This window comes from Schistocerca nitens, chromosome 11 (assembly GCF_023898315.1).
Source record: "Schistocerca nitens isolate TAMUIC-IGC-003100 chromosome 11, iqSchNite1.1, whole genome shotgun sequence".
In the NCBI taxonomy this organism is placed as follows: Eukaryota; Metazoa; Arthropoda; class Insecta; order Orthoptera; family Acrididae; genus Schistocerca; species Schistocerca nitens.
The window spans coordinates 186310170-186325672 of record NC_064624.1 but is presented as its reverse complement, the minus strand read 5'-3'; positions in this window follow the sequence as shown (position 1 = coordinate 186325672).

Below are 15503 nucleotides of genomic sequence, written 5' to 3'. Positions count from 1 at the left end.
TCAGTTATATAGTCCCCGTCTAACATTCTGCGTGGTGTCTGTTTGTTCTATGTCGTGTCTCCCTACCACTTTTGCGCAACGACGCTCTGAGCGTGTTTTTTTTAGGGAATTGACTAGTTTGAACCTGGGACCTGTTGCTGGTAAGGAGACGCCAGACCGCACATGACATGTAGAGTTCAGAAGAGTTCAGCGAGACTAGCGATGATATAAGCAAATAATGATTTCAGCGTCAGCTCCACTGCACTCCCTGTAAAAGAATCTTAATATTAACTAAATTTAGTGGAAGGGGTTCAAGGCTTTCCTATTTTTAGTTAGCTGGTAAAATAACGTCGAAAAAGCAGTTAAATTTACAATTGGAAATTTTATTCTACTCACAAAACATTGTTTATAAATTGCACTATTGATAAAAGGAAATATTTTAATACAGGATGATAAAAACCAACTGCGTTCAACAAAAATGTGAACGAATATTCCCTGAATGGGTTTCCAAGTTCTACAATGGATCGAAGGATGACCTATGTCATATCACATCTGTAATCTAGGTTTAAAAAAAGAGAAAACTATCAAAATGGTCTACAGTGGCCCCCTATTATCTTTAATTACTTATCTAACTTGTCGTAAATTACAGTGGCTGATGTGGCTTCTCAATAATTATACAACAGAAAAATCATTGCGTTTCAGATTTTAACCTACGTAGCAAATGTGAATACCATGAGCTTCAATTGACGATCGACACTAGTATTACGTAAAAAGGGGATGTAACAGATGAGACTTCTGCAGTTCTGAGTGAAGCGTTATGTGGTCAAAAATGCGGCATCGTGTGCCTTCATAACCTTGTCGGTGTTCGTCAGGGGGCGGTGTACGGCACAGCTCCACGCACCTCGCCGTCTTGGAAGCAACTCTCTCCTAACTTCTCCTTACTACAATTTACCGAAGTTGTTTGAAAAAAAAAAACTATCTGGCTGTGTTTTCATCTGACCAATCAGGGTCTTAATGTTAACCTTAAGCTCCACCTACAAAAATTCTGTCTATCCAATGAGAAACGTTATACTTTTCGTGGTGGGGCAATGTTTTTAAAGTTTGCAACGTAACAGAGAAGCGAAACAGTCTCACGCTAAAACTTGCAGCTGGTGTGCCCCTTTTAGTGTTATCGTAAGATCTATACTGTTCTTCTGGAGGGCTCTAGCTTTTAACATGGGCTGGGGGGGGGGGGGGGATGGTCCTAGCAGTTAGCTGTCGACGTGGGTGTCCGTCCGTTATCGTAGGGCCTTCTAGCTTAACACGGTTCTGCTCTCGGCTTCTGTTCTCGTTTCTCCCCTCGGAACTGCGTCTGTCTCACGGTGTGAAGGTATGACATGCATTTAGGCATTCTTGTGTTAGTCTGTGGTATTCCATTTGCTCACTCGTTACTCGTATTACTTTGGTTAATTTAATGTCACGATTTATTCGGAACTATGTGACATACTGCCGGATTTGCTTATCATGTCAGGGTTTTCAGGGAAGGTGTTGGATTTGCCTGACACCTTACACCCGGCTAGCAGCCGCTAAAGTTCTATTCTGGGAGTAGCGCGGAAAACGCGTTGTACGAACGCGTAATAACGCCTGATCTGAGAATAAATGCGGGATAACTAAACCGATGATAGTGGCAGGGTTAGTGACGTTAACCAGAGAATAAGTTTTGACACTGGCAGGAATAGTTACAGAATTAGTGATAACAAGATTGATTGTTAGAACGAGGAACGAGAAGAAACGGGGACTCACACAAATTACGGAAGAATGTGACGATTCCAAATTTATACAAAAATTTCGTACTACTACTTCTCGATCTCATTCTTCAGAAGATAGAGTGTATGAATGAAATGTGAAACTATTTCCTAATATAAAACTTTTTGGTTGTAGTAGGCCTAATAGGCATTTGACATTGGTACTTCGTGATTTATATTCCGTCGTGTTGTAAAAATTAACATTTGTGCCAAAACAGTCTCGTTTATTTGGCGTGTGTAGCAATTGCTGCAATATTAGGCAGGCCTATTTCGTTTTGTCTAGCAGTGACAAAATACACGTAATCAGATCGAGAAACCACACCAGTCTTGGGTACTATTAGTATTAACAGCTTTTCTAGTATTAGACAATGACATTTCGTTTTTCATGTAGCAAAACGTTGACGAACTTTGGTGAGGTAATAGATTCTTTCCCAGAATGAAAAGTACACCAATAAAACTGTGGAAAGATTAGAGAGAGAAAAAAAAGCTAGGACCTAAGGATTGATGAAATGTGTCGTGCTTGTCTCTTGTCTTTACTCGTTTGTGTGTCCTATATTTAATTTTGTGCCACAGTAAACACAAAGTTATTAGCTAATACGCAGTAAAGACTGCAAATTTTTTTGAAGAGTTCTTGTTCTGCCAGTTACAAATAATCCCATCCAGTAGTAATGGCGAGAATTTTTTAAAGAGGAGCAGGACGTCAAACTGGCCGACTGGGAGCAGGAGAGGCACCACAGGACATTTTAATTTCCACTGCCGTGAATATAGTTTGATGGCACCCATTACAAAATATTACATGTTTGAATTCCGGAGAGCGAAATACAGAGACGTGCGAAGGGAGAATGCTGTGTGAAGAGGCGTGGCACTGCACTTTGGCACACAAAAGACCAAATAATGTGTCTTACGTTCCCTCGAACATACGTTTTATGTATCAGGTTCTTCAGAAAGATGTGCGCTAGAAAATGAAGATATTTTTGAAAAGTCGATTTCTTAAATTTTTGGCACCCTACCTCAAACGCTAGAGGGGGTGGGGGGGGGGGGGGGGGAGAGCGCCACTACCTAATATTGGCCCGGTTCGGAAATATCGTAGATCCGACAGTCTGAGTTGTAGTGGAGAGGTGGTAGTTTCTACGAGGTGCATTCAAGTTCTAAAGCCTCCGATTTTTTTTCTAATTAACTACTCACCCGAAATCGATGAAACTGGCGTTACTTCCCGACGTAATCGCCCTGCAGACGTACACATTTTTCACAACGCTGGCGCCATGATTCCATGGCAGCGGCGAAGGCTTCTTTAGGAGTCTGTTTTGACCACTGGAAAATCGCTGAGGCAATAGCAGCACGGCTGGTGAATGTGCGGCCACGGAGAGTGTCTTTCATTGTTGGAGAAAGCCAAAAGTCACTAGGAGCCAGGTCAGGTGAGTAGGGAGCATGAGGAATCACTTCAAAGTTGTTATCACGGAGAAACTGTTGCGTAACGTTTGCTCGATGTGCGGGTGCGTTGTCTTGGTGAAACAGCACACGCGCAGCCCTTCCCGGACGTTCTTGCTGCAGTGCAGGAAGAAATTTGTTCTTCAAAACATTTTTGTAGGATGCACCTGTTACCGTAGTGCCCTTTGGAACGCAATGGGTAAGGATTACGCCCTCGCTGTCCCCGAACATGGGCACCATCATTTTTTCAGCACTGGCGGTTACCCGAAAGTTTTTTTGGTGGCGATGAATCTGTGTGCTTCCATTGAGCTGACTGGCGCTTTGTTTCTGGATTGAAAAATGGTATCCACGTCTCATCCATTGTCACAACCGACGAAAAGAAAGTCCCATTCGTGCTGTCGTTGTGCGTCAACATTGCTCGGCAACGTGCCACACGGGCAGCCGAGTGGTCGTCCGTCAGCATTCGTGGCACCCACCTGGATGACACTTTTCACATTCTCAGGTCGTCATGCAGGATTGTGTGCACAGAACCCACAGAAATGCCAACTCTGGAGGTGATCTGTTCAACAGTCATTCGGCGATCCCCCAAAACAATTCTCTCCACTTTCTCGATCGTGTCGTCAGACCGGCTTGTGCGAGCCCGAGGTTGTTTCGGTTTGTTGTCACACGATGTTCTGCCTTCATTAAACTGTCGCACCCACGAACGCACTTTCGACACATCCGTAACTCCGTCACCACATGTCTCCTTCAACTGTCGATGAATTTCAATTGGTTTCACAGCACGCAAATTCAGAAAACGAATGATTGCACGCTGTTCAAGTAAGGAAAACGTCGCCATTTTAAGTATTTAAAACAGATCTCATTCTCGCCACTGGCAGTAAAATTCCATCTGCCATACGGTGCTGCCATCTCTGGGACGTGTTGACAATGACAATGAACGCGGCCTCATTTTAAAACAATGCGCATGTTTCTATCTGTTTCCAGTCCGGAGAAAAAAAAATCGGAGGCCTTAGAACTTGAATGCATGTGGCCCGTGTTTACGTTAAGTGATTTTTCTATTTCCTCTTCGTTTATTGCTCTCACGTCAAATGAAAACAAAATGGATTTCTGTGGCGGGAAGCTATCAAGTGAATTAAAATACATTCACATAATTATGGAAGGCTCAAATATGTAATTAGTTTCAGATTTTATTTTGTCTCCACCTTTCTGACAGTCAAGCGTTAATCGCCTTGCAGAACAATGAAGTTATTTTTGTCGGTTTGTTAAGGAAATTTGACTTTTCTTAATATTTTCAGCAGAGGCAGTCAATTTATATGAAACGAAGTGTTTAATTGCACACTATTGGCTAGTTTCAACTGTTCGCTGCATTTCAAGTTCACGTTTTCATCTTCTAGCACGTATGGCATTATGCCTTAATAAAGAACCAAAGATGAGATAATACAGTATTGGTACTCAAGAAAATTTACATCTGAATCCGGACATACGAATGTGCACTTTAACCCGAATGATGCATTTCAGTATAGTTCACAAAATTCGTATGCTCTTGTAGTATCCTCTAATGTCTTGTTTCTTTTATGACATAATGTAAGATCTTTTAATGTTTCATGCGTCATCGTAGCTGAGCAAGTGTGGCGACGCCTGTTATCTGGCGCTTTCTGGCAACTGCTGAAACAAGTCTATTTCTAACAGGTCGTGGGAAAATATTCCGAATTGTTTAGAAAGCGTTACTTTCAAAGTAAATTTCCTTTTACGCTAGATGAACTCTGTGCGTGAATGTCTGATGAATTTCTTAAATCACAGAGCGTTTGACTCCCATTCAAAAATCAAATCTTTGAGGGCGACCATTTAGAATTCTTCGAGCCCAGAAGATCAGACACTTATGTCGTTCTTAAAAATTTTACTGGCACATTTGTGAGCTGTATCTTAAAGTGGAACATGCGCAAAAGAGATAAACATTATGTGTGAAAGCATAGGTTCTCTTGCAGCTTATTAATCTTAGAGACCAATATTACACGTAAAAGCTTTTTTCTTGTAGCAACACTGTGTATATTAATTTAAACCATTACCTTTCCCTATTTGTGTGTTCGCACTACTTAACAGTGATGCTCCTATTGGCTGACTACAACATGTGTCCTATGCTCTGAATATCCGCTGTCATCGGCTGGCGAGATCACGTGACATGAGCTACGACTGGCGTACAAAAGCGCATCGCAATCTCGATCTCAGTCCTTCGAAAAGTAACATGCGTTGTTTGGTGGAGTTCGAATTTATACTTTCGTAATACGAAATACGCAATGTACACGTTGCTGCACATCAGACATATTTCCAAAAGGTGTTTTTTCTCCTGAGTTTCATTTTCTAAAGTGCTGGGAAATTCTACGCCGGTGTATAAAACCACAATCATTGAATGGATTGATAAGTTGTACAGTTTCGAGGAAAATTATACTGTTACTTAACACGGAAAAAGTGTATTTTCATCTGGGAGAAAATGTATTTTTAACTGGGAAATCCGGGAAAAATCCATGTATACACCTGGATTACAAAATGATCTAGAGAGAATGTCTGTTCGCTGCGAAAAGTTGCAATTGGCACTAAACAAAGAAAAGTGCAAAGTCATCCACGTGGGTACTAAAAGAAATCCAATTTTTTTTCTTTTTTTTCTTTTTTTTTGGGTATATGATAAATCGCAGTTGGTGTAAATACCTAGGAATTACAATTACGAGCAAATTAAATTGGAAAGACCAATAATACTGTGGGGAAGGCGAAACAAAGACTGCACATTGTTGGCAGAACACTTAGAAGATGCGACAAACCCACTAAAGAGACAGCCTACATTACACTTGCTGGAATATTGCTGTGCGGTATGGGATCCTTACCAGGTAGGATTGATGGAAGACACGGAAAATGTGCAAAGAAGGGCAGCTCGTTTCGTGTTATCGCGAGTCGACGTGGCAGTCACTGAAAAAAAGGCGGTCTTCTATGCGACGAGATCTATTTAAGAAATTTCAATCACCAATTTTCTCTTCCAAATGCGAAAATGTTTTGTTGACACCCACCTACATAGGGAGAAATGATCATCATAATAAAATAAGAGAAATCAGAGCTCGAACGGAAAGATTTAGGTGTTCCTTTTTCCAACGCGCCATTCGAGAGTGGAATGGTACAGAATTAGTATGAAAATGGTTCTATGAACCCTCTGCCAGGCACTTAAGTGTCAATTTCATAGTAACCATGTAGATGTAGATATGAAGGTTGAAAAGTTCACACGCACACATCATTCATAACAGTAGCCAGTTTATGGTAATCCTTCCCCAAAAGTTTACACGTGGATTGTTTCTTTTAGAATTGCTCGCTCACTGTTGCTATAACCAGTCTCACGTAAAAAAAGTTCACATGCGGGAGTAAGCAACACGCCACGCAGACTCTAATTATTTAAAATGCCACTAAAAGTTCCGAGTTTCACACCGTGTTTTGAATCGAACTTCCTTCCACACTTTACGGTCTTCTCAAACATTTGGTACTGAAATATCACAATATTAATCATTTTCAGTGGAGCACCTATCATCACTATGAAATCCAAGCCCCGACTCTGCTCTCTCTACACAAAAGAAGTTTCTAATTCCCAAAAAAACGCGCGATTTTGCTAGTTTGTAGAAAGAATGAGATTTTCACTCTGCAGCGGAGTGTGCGCTGATATGAAACTGCCTGGCAGATTAAAACTGTGTGCCCGACCGAGACTCGAACTCGGGACCTTTGCCTTTCGCGGGCCAGTGCTCTAGTTTGTGATTGGCAGAGAAACATCACAACCAGTCGGAAAGGAACATCAAGCCCATTCAATCCCGCGCATCTACACTGAACCAATCAAAATTCATCACTGAATCAGAATAGCAATTACCGTAACATAACACTGTTAACGACTTTACGGAAATAATAATCTCGCTTCGCCAGTACCATAAACCTAGTAAATAATCTTCTTTTTTCTTTATTGGATCCCGCGTCCGGCTATCCTGATTTAGGTTTTCCGTGATTTCCCTAAATCGCTCCACGCAAATGCCGGGATGGTTCCTTTGAAAGAGCACAGCCGACTTCCTTCCCCGTCCGTCCCTAATCCAATGAGACCGATGATCTCGCTGTCTGGTCTCCTTCCCCAAAACAACCCAACTCCCCAACCCAAGTTATTTATTGGATTTCAATTGGCTGCAGCAGCGTAATATGCTGCTCTACAGGCTACAGAAAAGTTAAAAAACACAATGAGAATTGAAACCAACAAGAAAAACAGGCGATAAAACGGTGACATTGTAAAAAACTGTAAAATGGCGGAAAGTCGTGGAATTTGAAGTATAAAAACACTGCGGTGACGATGCAGATGAATACATACAAGAAGTAGACAGGCACAATTAAAAAACACAGCGACAGTCTGGTTTCTGTTTGCATGAGATAAAAAACACAATTAGCGATAGTATGGCGGCTGTTCGCAATACCGACAGGGGATGCGCAACACTTAACACTCTCTTAAAACAGCACTATACAGGTGACATGGCGGCAGATAGAGGGGGGGGGAGGACCTGGACCTATGAGGGGAGAAAAGGGGGGAGGAGAGGAAAAGAAAAAAGGGGGAGCCGATGGAGGGAGGGCACTTAGAAAATGGGAGCTGGGCGAACGCAAGGAGGGGTGGGAAAGGCAGTGGAGAGGATAGCAAAAAGGAACTCGGGGGAGAGAAGGGAGGCAGAGAGAGGGTAGGTGGGGAAAAAACAGGATGGAGGGGGGGAAGAGGCAGACTGGGGAAAGGACAGAGGAAAGGAGGGAGAGGCGAGGATCAGAGCCGACAGGAGGGATAAATGGAGAGAGGGCATTATCCAGGTGGGGGAGTCGACATAAGCCACCTTGGGAAAAGAGATGAAGGGTGTAGAGGTGAAGGGTAGGGGGGACACAACAGTGAAGGTGTGGCAGAGGGTGGGGGTTGAGAGGAGCAACTAGGGGACAAGGGGGATCAAGCTGGTGGGAGGTGTAGAGGATGCGCATAAGTTTGAGGAAAAGGAGCAAATGGGGGAAAGGAATCACGTCAAAGAGGATCTGCATATGGGAAGGGAGGCATATACGGAAGGCGAGGCGGAGTGCATGGTGCTCGAGTATCTGGAGGGACTTATAGAATTTGGGGGGGGGGGGGGGGCGGCTATCTAGGTGGGACTGGCATAACAGAGGATGGGAACTAAATACTCTAACAAATTCGCTTGCACGAATGACTAACACACACATAATTCAGGAACATTCCTCACATGACCAATCACTTCGCTGTATAGCACAAAAACTTTACAAAAAAAAAGGATTTCACTCCAAACCTTTATTCACTCTCACAACTGAGTTCAATTTTAGTAGTACTTGACAAACAATTAGGAAATTAAACAAACAGAACCGGAAATGAAACTGACAGTATTTTGACTGCAGGTCAAACAGTGTCCGTCAGCTAGTAACCTCTATCGGATCACACAGAAACTACATACACAACAACATCTGATGCCACCTGTCCTTTGCGTGACTCACACTGCAGGTCTGATCACTTCTATAATGTCCCATCGGAATACGAACGATGTAGAGGCGCTATGCCTCAGTGGGTTTCCATTTGAAAATACAAACTTGACCCCGATCACGCAAGGGGATTGGTTAGGAGGTGGCCAGTCATAGCACACATAAATGTCCCCTTTTTTAATGTTAACATTTCATCTAGAACTTTTTTTTTCGTGCGATGGGTTGTTTTCGACATTTTTGGTTGTCTCAATTTCAATCAAACACCCTTTAGGAGCGCAACTCACTATGGCCAAATTACCCAAACTATATTCATCCAGTATTTGAGAATGAGAGCACTTTGCGATTTTCAACAAACTTTACACATAATTTCAAAGTTCCACGAGACTTTTTCTCCCAGACACCCTCCACAAAGCAATGAGAGGAAAAACATTTACCGCTCATCACATTTCCACTGTTTGTGCACAAAAATTTCAACTTCAGGCGTCACATTCTAATTTATTACTTCTGTGCTACTAACTCTGTTCTCAAAACGTTTTGTAGACAGTGTCCACATATACATGTGCCTCCAACATTTTGTTACTGTGTCTTCGAATCCATCGTCTCCCATCGTATCCATCACCACCTCCATCAACACCACCTCCCCCCCCCCATACCCAGTGTGGCTTCTGACCCTCCTTTTCCGCTGAAGACCAACTCCTTAACCTCATCCACCTTCTTTCCCTCCAACTTGATTCCCGTTGTTCTGCTGTGACCGTGTATGGCATCCCAGTCTCCTCTTTAATCTCCAAACCCACGCCCTGCCTATCAATTTTGTCCATCTGGTCACATCCATCCTCTCACGCCATCCTTCCTATGTCACCCTCCACAACACCAACACCCAATCTTTTATCCCACTGCTGGCATCCCCCAGGGCTCCGTCACCTCCCCTCCCCTCTCCTCTATCTCCTACACTGCTGATGTGCCACCTGTCCTTCTCCAATACGCTGATCATACTGCCTTCCTGGCTCTCTATCCTACCCTTCAACAGTCCCAATGCACCCTCCAAACTCACCTTGACCAGTTCAACACTTGACGTAACCAGGCAATCATCATAGGCTGCACCACCCACTCCTTCTGTGTCAATGATTTCTACCTAACCATCTATGGTCGTCCCATCTAGCTCCCCCTCAACCCGAGATACCTTAGGCTCACCCTGAACCATCACCTCACCTGGACCCCTCATCTCCTGAAACTCCTGTCTGGCTAAACGTGGGGATTGCATCCTTCCACCATCCTCCACACCTACAAATCCCTCATCCACTTGTTGGTACTCCAGTTGCTATTGTCATATTTATTGACTATCGATTTTGTTTGGACGTTGAAATTGTGCTGGAGTTTATATGACTGTATCCTGTGTTATGCCAGCATTGCCTAGACCTTGGCCCTCCCCCCTCCTTTTATAAGGCCCTCCAAATCCTAGAAAGCCACATGCTCTGCCTTGCGTTCTGTATCTGCCTCCCTCCCCCCACACCACTCGTATGACCTCATCCCCTTCCCCCACCTCTTCCTTTTCCTCCAACATCTCTACATCCTTTACACTGTCTGCAGGCTTGATCCTCTCACCCTATGGTTTTGTCTTTCCTCTCCATCCCCAACCCTACGCTGCACCTCTATTGCTGTATCTGTCCATCGCCTTCATCAGGGCAATTTCCAGCACCTCCCCCTCCTGGATGTTGAACTTCACTGTGACATCTACCCTTCCTACCAACTGTAGCCTGGCCTTGTTGCCTCTCCCCCACCCATCCCCAGGGCCCCCTCTCCCCTCCTTCTCTCAGAGTGGATTTTCCTCCTTCCCCCCCCCCCCGAGTCCCTGCACCCCCTCCTCGGCTGTTTTCCTCTCCCATCCCTTCCCTCCCTGCCCCTCCCCCTTTGGCGCGTGCTCCACCTCTTCCCCCTTTTCCTCCTCCTTCTCACTTCCTTTCCCCTTCTCCCTTGTCCCTTACCGCTGACAGAACCTTCGCAGCTTTTTATTCATTATCAAGTGTGCTGTATTAGTGTTGTGTTCGGTACCATTACACATTGTCATCAAGTGATGTGGTTTTGTGTGTTTGACCTGTGTAAATTCCATGTTTGTTCCATGCTATGCCATCTGTCACATGGCTGTTTTAATCTTTCTGCAACCTTTTATGCTTCAGCCGTACTTTACCCGGTGCCTTTTAATCCTTACAGTATGTGTTTTCTGTAAAATTCTTTTTCGATTTTTACCTTGTGATGACCTCAACTCACAGGAAAAATAATTATCAAAATCTGAACTGTGAAGTCATCCAAAATTCTAGTTGGAAATCCACACTCTTTGTTATACTTCTCAATTAGTCAGGATCCCACTTTGTTTATGAACTGAAAACTCTAATATTCACGAGAAACTGCTCTGAAATTAACCTGAACCGACAAAATTGTGTACATATTCTCTGAAACTTCAAAGACATCTAAGACAATATCTGAAAGGAATTAGAAAAAGTGAGAAAGTTTCGTGAATCACACACAATACTGTTAATAATCGCATGAACACTGGGGGGTTTCACCATACGTCTACCCAATTTTGAGTATAACCAGTGTCTCTTAATACTACGACTCGTAGCAATACAATATCAAAAACTTTTATTAATGGTTAAACAGTCCCTACGTGATTTGACGGCTGACATTTATAATTCACGCTCACGTCAGGAAATGCACCAATACGGGAATAGCAGCTTTTACGTTATTGGTCAGAATGCAAGCAATTATGGCGGTCGCCGTTAATTTTCGCGCGAAGCCATATTTCGCGACAAAATACTCTTATTAGTCACTGTCATTTATCTAGTCTCATAACAATACATAAAATAACTACAATAATTTTGACATGCAAGGAGAATTAGTGCTAATGAGAGGGAGAAGTTTATATTTACTGGTGTTTCAACAATGACTACGAGGCAACTTTTAATTCACTGATTGTAATTTTATTTTCGTTAGCAGAAAGCAAACATAAACTAAACAAAGAATTTATTTGAATAGAGTCTGTAATTCTTATACTTTTAATAGAGAAAGAAAGTTTCTAGGTCAGGGGATAGCGTTCGGCAAAATCTCTTAACTTTTTGTTGCATACGAAGCGTTGCGTTGGGCAGCACGATGTCGGCCGGCTACGATGATGAGAGCAGGATACAGGCAGCTCCGCTGGTTAATCTTCTCCGGCGAAACGCAAATAAAGTTCCGGCACAGCTGTACCATTAACCCCGTGGTGGATAACAAACCACAAGGCGCCAGTATACGAACGTTGTTGACATGTCCTCTCTTTCAAAGTACATGACGTAGACATCGCTCGTTTTTACACTTGATGCACTGTCCGTGGTGCTATCGTCCATAATTACACGGCTCGTCACATTCATATAGTGTTAGCCACAAATATACAGTCCATAGAATTGTTATTGTGTGTGAAGCACACCGTAAACAATGTCCACTCTGTTCTCGCATTTCAAACTTCGACAACGTCACTGAAAGTCATTTATATTGCACAGTTAATTAAAGTCTTCACTTTCACGGCTTCATAGAATGTGATATACCGGGTGATCAAAAAGTCAGTATAAATTTGAAAACTTAATAAACCACGGAATAATGTAGATAGAGAGGTAAAAATTGACACACATGCTTGGAATGACATGGGGTTTTATTAGAACAAAAAAAAGTATTGCTAGACGCGTGAAAGGTCCCTTGCGCGCGTCGTTTGGTGATGATCGCGTGCTCAGCCGCCACTTTCGTCATGCTTGGCCTCCCAGGTCCCCAGACCTCAGCCCGTGCAGTTATTGGCTTTGGGGTTACCTGAAGGCGCAAGTGTATCGTGATCGACCGACATCTCTAGGGATGCTGAAAGACAACATCCGACGCCAATGCCTCACCATAACTCCGGACATGCTTTACAGTGCTGTTCACAAAACTATTGCTCGACTTCAGCTACTATTGAGGAATGATGGTGGACATATTGAGCATTTCCTGTAAAGAACATCATCTTTGCTTTGTCTTACTTTGTTATGCTAATTATTGCGATTCTGATCAGATGAAGCGCCATGTGTCGGACATTTTTTGAACGTTTGTATTTTTTTTTTGTTCTAATAAAACCCCATGTCATTCCAAGCATGTGTGTCAATTTGTACCTCTCTATCTATATTATTCCGTGATTTATTCAGTTTTCAAATTTATATTAACTTTCTGATCACCCGGCACAACAGTTCCACCACCCAAAACCAATACCAGTAAAGTTCATTCGCATAAAAGCACTGTTCGTGCCGCCCACAACAAAGTAATCTTAGCGGCACTTCCACAGTCCGGTTTATTTGCCCTTAAAATTCGCTGACGATGGCATTACATACCGCAGTGGTAAAGAGAATTAACAATCCGATAGTTCGGTATCACTGTCCATTCAATTAAGTATGCTTTTCATAAAACACAGTACTATTTTCCCGCGCACGCTTCACAGACACACCATCCACCATCCCCTCTACTACACAACAACCTTTCGACTGTCGATATCACTATCGCTGTCCCCTGTCTATAGATGTTACGTATATCGTTATCGTAAATTACATAAATCTTTATAAATGTTATTGACTGCATTTTTCACAATTAATAATATTCCAAAAGAGAACTTTACAAACTTTACCAGAGGTACAAAGCAAGAAACATACTTATCCACTAGCAAACGAAATAATCACAATTACATCTTTACATTTAAAAACCACAGTAACATGTTACATAATAACAATTAGAAATGCCCATATGAACAAAAGAAAAAGAATAGAAATCTAAAGAAAATCACGAAAAAAATTTTATATGCGTAATTAGCAATGCCTTCACAACCTCCGCTTTACAGTCGCTGCTTTTTGTATGCTTTCTTCTCTTTTGTTCCGCCTTTTTTTCTATGTTCCGCCATATTTTCTTCTTTATATTGTTGTAAATGTCTACTTGTAATGTCTTTCGTCCCAGATGGGTCATTGAAATACAATAAAGGAAAAAAAAATTGTCTTACTGTACCAGACATACACTCCTGGAAATTGAAATAAGAACACCGTGAATTCATTGTCCCAGGAAGGGGAAACTTTATTGACACATTCCTGGGGTCAGATACATCACATGATCACACTGACAGAACCACAGGTACATAGACACAGGCAACAGAGCATGCACAATGTCGGCACTAGTGCAGTGTATATCCACCTTTCGCAGCAATGCAGGCTGCTATTCTCCCATGGAGACGATCGTAGAGATGCTGGATGTAGTCCTGTGGAACGGCTTGCCATGCCATTTCCACCTGGCGCCTCAGTTGGACCAGCGTTCGTGCTGGACGTGCAGACCGCGTGAGACGACGCTTCATCCAGTCCCAAACATGCTCAATGGGGGACAGATCCGGAGATCTTGCTGGCCAGGGTAGTTGACTTACACCTTCTAGAGCACGTTGGGTGGCACGGGATACATGCGGACGTGCATTGTCCTGTTGGAACAGCAAGTTCCCTTGCCGGTCTAGGAATGGTAGAACGATGGGTTCGATGACGATTTGGATGTACCGTGCACTATTCAGTGTCCCCTCGACGATCACCAGTGGTGTACGGCCAGTGTAGGAGATCGCTCCCCACACCATGATGCCGGGTGTTGGCCCTGTGTGCCTCGGTCGTATACAGTCCTGATTGTGGCGCTCACCTGCACGGCGCCAAACACGCATACGACCATCATTGGCACCGAGGCAGAAGCGACTCTCATCGCTGAAGACGACACGTCTCCATTCGTCCCTCCATTCACGCCTGTCGCGACACCACTGGAGGCGGGCTGCACGATGTTGGGGCGTGAGCGGAAGACGGCCTAACGGTGTGCGGGACCGTAGCCCAGCTTCATGGAGACGGTTGCGAATGGTCCTCGCCGATACCCCAGGAGCAACAGTGTCCCTAATTTGCTGGGAAGTGGCGGTGCGGTCCCCTACGGCACTGCGTAGGATCCTACGGTCTTGGCGTGCATCCGTGCGTCGCTGCGGTCCGGTCCCAGGTCGACGGCCACGTGCACCTTCCGCCGACCACTGGCGACAACATCGATGTACTGTGGAGACCTCACGCCCCACGTGTTGAGCAATTCGGCGGTACGTCCACCCGGCCTCCCGCATGCCCACTATACGCCCTCGCTCAAAGTCCGTCAACTGCACATACGGTTCACGTCCACGCTGTCGCGGCATGCTACCAGTGTTAAAGACTGCGATGGAGCTCCGTATGCCACGGCAAACTGGCTGACACTGACGGCGGCGGTGCACAAATGCTGCGCAGCTAGCGCCATTCGTCGGCCAACACCGCGGTTCCTGGTTTGTCCGCTGTGCCGTGCGTGTGATCATTGCTTGTACAGCCCTCTTGCAGTGTCCGGAGCAAGTATGGTGGGTCTGACACACCGGTGTCAATGTGTTCTTTTTTCCATTTCCAGGAGTGTAGTTCAAGAGATATGAGGTTAGAAACATTTAGATGCGTGAAAAAATTGTGCCTTCGATTTCACAATCTCAATGATAAGTATTTAGCACAGTAACACGTTTGTAAAGTTTATCAAACGTTTGAAGCTATTTTATGCACGAAGCTTCATGTTGTAAAGATTCGGGGCTTGGGTCTACACTAGTACTGGCCAACAAAAGATCATCACAGCTCAAAATTCAATCATATAAACTCAAGCACAATTTGAACGTCCAAACAAAATCGATAGTCAGTAAATAAGACAATAGCAACTGTAGTACCAACAAGCGAAATGGAAACT